The sequence below is a fragment of the Triturus cristatus genome, chromosome 4_1, assembly GCF_964204655.1.
Source record: "Triturus cristatus chromosome 4_1, aTriCri1.1, whole genome shotgun sequence".
In the NCBI taxonomy this organism is placed as follows: Eukaryota; Metazoa; Chordata; class Amphibia; order Caudata; family Salamandridae; genus Triturus; species Triturus cristatus.
This window is the reverse complement of record NC_140585.1, coordinates 137,138,204-137,143,203: the sequence shown is the minus strand read 5'-3', so window position 1 is coordinate 137,143,203 and position 5,000 is coordinate 137,138,204. Positions and strand designations below refer to the sequence as shown.

General features: G+C 39.6%; 2 non-coding genes across 2 annotated transcripts; both read left to right on the top strand.

The window, feature by feature from the left end:
- The first annotated feature begins 434 nt into the window (after window positions 1-434).
- Window positions 435-507, top strand: TRNAR-CCU (transfer RNA arginine (anticodon CCU)). The gene has a single exon. It is a non-coding gene; the product is annotated as a tRNA-Arg (tRNA).
- Window positions 508-1,154: 647 nt separating this feature from the next.
- TRNAR-UCG (transfer RNA arginine (anticodon UCG)) lies at window positions 1,155-1,227 on the top strand. Its single transcript has one exon. It is a non-coding gene; the product is annotated as a tRNA-Arg (tRNA).
- The last annotated feature ends 3,773 nt before the right edge of the window (window positions 1,228-5,000 follow it).

Sequence of the window (5,000 nt, the reverse complement as noted above, 5' to 3'; positions counted from 1 at the left end):
GAAAAGTACTACACAAAATGTATAAAGGATCGGCACATTGGCTGCCTTTGCTGATGCCCCCGTTGCCTAATTTGTAGTGCAATGGTTAAGTTGCAGAGTGTGGTTGAACTTGGTTAGGAGATTTTGTGCCTCTTTCCGTGTCCTGCTGATGATAAGGATGGCTTGATACCATTTTCTAAGCCCAGTATATTGAGAAAAGAAGTAAGTGAAGAAGAAGTGTGGAGTCGAAAGTGGTTCTCCAATTTCTCTCCACTTGCTAAAATTGCAAAGTCTCCATTATAGCATAGAAGAGAGCGTTAAATTTGGGGATGGAAGAGGATGAAAATGGGAAGTTTACTTATAGAGAGAAGTGAGAAATGCCCTGTGTGCACACACCTGTGTCTGACCATAGAATACATTTAAATAATGCCTCTAGAAAAGAGCTATGCATGTGTGCCTCAGTGGCCTAATGGATAAGGCACTGGCCTCCTAAGCCAGGGATTGTGGGTTTGAGTCCCATCTGAGGTGATAACAAAAATCCTCCCTCTTTCTTTTCCTGAAAATTAGGTAGATTTATTACATGCTTCCTCTCAGAAGTTTATGAGGGATTAGGTACTTTGTAACGGTCCCATTTTACTTGTGTACACTTCACAGTCATGTTAGTGTTCTGAAACTGCAAAGTAGATTTTTAAATGCCTATTTTTGTGAGATGCATTTTCGACCGGCCAGAACATATTCCTTTGGAAAAAATGATTTGAATTGGATTGGTGTGAATCTTGTTTCTAGAAGTGGTGACAGGCTTTCAGCTACTTGAATAGGTCAAGCCAGGATTCATAAAACTTATACAACCTATGTGAGTGTGAAAAATTAGCATATGCAGGAAGGAGCAATTTGTACTACTTTCAAAACAGTTTCACTCCACGTCTGGAAACGTCCAGAGCTATGTAGAGCATACAAATGAGCTTTAAACTCATGAGGAAAGAGATTTGTATGCAAAAAGGAAAACAAAAGCATATCTTACTCATAAAATTCTCAATATATAGATTCCAAAAAAGTGCTTCCAGCTAAAAGAGCTGAAAGAACACTATGGGATGTAAACCTGAATACCTTTCAATAATATGTTCTCCATCCATGGATACCACCTAGATGATAAAAATCATCTCAGGTGAACGGATGACCGCGTGGCCTAATGGATAAGGCGTCTGACTTCGGATCAGAAGATTGAGGGTTCGAGTCCCTTCGTGGTCGTTTTTGGCCAATGGTCACACAATCTGCTTTACATTCAGAGTGGAAAAAGTCTTTTCCAATACTCTAGTAGTCCTCACTTTCTCATTACTAATCATTAATAAAGTGGAGTACATACTGTAAACTCATTCAGGTTGCATCTTCAGGCTAACTACTTGTGCATTTTAGTGGCATTAAAAAGTGCTTCTATGTCGACACACTGAATATGTAATAGGTTTGCAGAATTTTGACGTGACAGAATGGGTTTTTAGCTTAAGTGTGTGTAGAAGAACTGCAAGGTGTGTGCCTATGTGTGTATAGAGTGCTACATGTGTAAAATCTGTATGATTTGGGCAGTTAAAGTGCTGATTTTGCCTTAGAGTAAGAAAAGTACTACACAAAATGTATAAAGGATCGGCACATTGGCTGCCTTTGCTGATGCCCCCGTTGCCTAATTTATAGTGCAATGGTTAAGTTGCAGAGTGTGGTTGAACTTGGTTAGGAGATTTGGTGCCTCTTTCCGTGTCCTACTGATGATAAGGATGGCTTGATACCATTTTCTAAGCCCAGTATATTGAGAAAAGAAGTAAGTGAAGAAGAAGTGTGGAGTCGAAAAAGGTTCTCCAATTTCTCTCCACGTGCTAAAATTGCAAAGTCTCCATTATAGCATAGAAGAGAGCGTTGAAGTCGGGGATGGAAGAGGATGAAAATGGGAAGTTTACTTATAGAGAGAAGTGAGAAATGCCCTGTGTGCACACACCGGTATCTGACCATAGAATACATTTAAATAATGTCTCTAGAAAAAAGGTATTCATGTGTACCTCAGTGGCCTAATGGATAAGGCACTGGCCTCTTAAGCCAGGGATTGTGGGTTCAAGTCCCATCTGAGGTGATAACAAAATTCCTCCCTCTTTCTTTTCCAGAAAATTAGGTAGATTTATTACATGCTTCCTCTCAGAAGTTTATGAGGGATTAGGTACTTTGAAACGGTCCCATTTTACTTGTGTACACTTCACAGTAATGTTAGTGTTCTGAAACTGCAAAGTATATTTTTAAATGCCTATTTTTGTGAGATGCATTTTCGACCGGCCAGAACATATTCCTTTGGAAAAAATGATATGAATTGGATTGGTGTGAATCTTGTTTCTAGAGGTGGTGACAGGCTTTCAGCTACTTGAATAGGTCAAGCCAGGATTCATAAAACGTATACAACCTATGTGAGTGTGAAAAATTAGCATATGCAGGAAGGAGCAATTTGTCCTACTTTCAAAACAGTTTCACTCCACGTCTGGAAACGTCCAGAGCTATGTAGAGCATACAAATGAGCTTTAAACTCATGAGGAAAGAGGTTTGTATGCAAAAAGGAAAACAAAAGCATATCGTACTCATAAAATTCTCAATATATAGATTCCAAAAAAGTGCTTCCAGCGAAAAGAGCTGAAAGAACACTATGGGATGTAAACCTGAATCCCTTTCAATAATATGTTCTCCATCCATGCATACCACCTACATGATAAAAATCATCTCAGGTGAACGGATGACCGCGTGGCCTAATGGATAAGGCGTCTGACTTCGGATCAGAAGATTGAGGGTCGAGTCCCTTCATGGTCGTTTTTGGCCAATGGTCACACAATCTGCTTTACATTCAGAGTGGAAAAAGTCTTTTCCAATACTCTTGTAGTCCTCACTTTCTCATTACTAATCATTAATAAAGTGGCGTACATACTGTAAACTCATTCAGGTTGCATCTTCAGTCTAACTACTTGTGCATTTTAGTGGCATTAAAAAGTGCTTCTATGCCGACGCACTGAATATGTAATAGGTTTGCAGAATTTTGACGTGACACAATGGGTTTTTAGCTTCAGTGTGTGTAGAAGAACTGCAAGGTGTGTGCCTATGTGTGCATAGAGTGCTACATGTGTAAAATCTGTATGATTTGGGCAGTTAAAGTGCTGGTTTTGCCTCAGAGTAAGAAAAGTACTACAAAATGTATAAAGGATCGGCACATTGGCTGCCTTTGCTGATGCCCCCGTTGCCTAATTTGTAGTGCAATGGTTAAGTTGCAGAGTGTGGTTGAACTTGGTTAGGAGATTTGGTGCCTCTTTCCGTGTCCTGCTGATGATAAGGATGGCTTGATACCATTTTCTAAGCCCAGTATATTGAGAAAAGAAGTAAGTGAAGAAGAAGTGTGGAGTCGAAAGTGGTTTTCCAATTTCTCTCCACTTGCTAAAATTGCAAAGTCTCCATTATAGCATAGAAGAGAGCGTTAAAGTCGGGGATGGAAGAGGATGAAAATGGGAAGTTTACTTATAGAGAGAAGTGAGAAATGCCCTGTGTGCACACACCGGTGTCTATCCATAGAATACATTTAAATAATGCCTCTAGAAAAGAGCTATGCACGTGTGCCTCAGTGGCCTAATGGATAAGGCACAGGCCTCCTAAGCCAGGGATTGTGGGTTCGAGTCCCATCTGAGGTGATAACAAAAATCCTCCCTCTTACTTTTCCAGAAAATTAGGTAGATTTATTACATGCTTCCTCTCAGAAGTTTATGAGGGATTAGGTACTTTGTAACGGTCCCATTTTACTTGTGTACACTTCACAGTCATGTTAGTGTTCTGAAACTGCAAAGTATATTTTTAAATGCCTATTTTTGTGAGATGCATTTTCGACCGGCCAGAACATATTCCTTTGGAAAAAATTATTTGAATTGGATTGGTGTGAATCTTGTTTCTAGAGGTGGTGACAGGCTTTCAGCTACTTGAATAGGTCAAGCCAGGATTCATAAAACGTATACAACCTATGTGAGTGTGAAAAATTAGCATATGCAGGAAGGAGCAATTTGTACTACTTTCAAAACAGTTTCACTCCACGTCTAGAAACGTCCAGAGCTATGTAGAGCATACAAATGAGCTTTAAACTCATGAGGAAAGAGGTTTGTATGCAAAAAGGAAAACAAAAGCATATCGTACTCATAAAATTCTCAATATATAGATTCCAAAAAAGTGCTTCCAGCGAAAAGAGCTGAAAGAACACTGTGGGATGTAAACCTGAATACCTTTCAATAATATGTACTCCATCCATGCATACCACCTACATGATAAAAATCATCTCAGGTGAACGGAAGACTGCGTGGCCTAATGGATAAGGCGTCTGACTTCGGATCATAAGATTCAGAGTTCGAGTCCCTTCGTGGTCGTTTTTGGCCAATGGTCACACAATCTGCTTTACATTCAGAGTGGAAAAAGTATTTTCCAATACTCTTGTAGTCCTCACTTTCTCATTACTAATCATTAATAAAGTGGAGTACATACTGTAAACTCATTCAGGTTGCATCTTCAGTCTAACTACTTGTGCATTTTAGTGGCATTAAAAAGTGCTTCTATGCCGGCGCACTGAATATGTAATAGGTTTGCAGAATTTTGACGTGACAGAATGGGTTTTTAGCTTAAGTGTGTGTAGAAGAACTGCAAGGTGTGTGCCTATGTGTGCATAGAGTGCCACATTGGTAAAATATGTATGATTTGGGCAGTTAAAGTGCTGATTTTGCCTCAGAGTAAGAAAAGTACTACACAAAATGTATAAAGGATCAACACATTGGCTGCCTTTGCTGATGCCCCCGTTGCCTAATTTGTAGTGCAATGGTTAAGTTGCAGAGTGTGGTTGAACTTGGTTAGGAGACTTGGTGCCTCTTTCCGTGTCCTGCTGATTATAAGGATGGCTTGATACCATTTTCTAAGCCAAGTATATTGAGAAAAGAAGTAAGTGAAGAAGAAGTGTGGAGTCGAAAGTGGTTCTC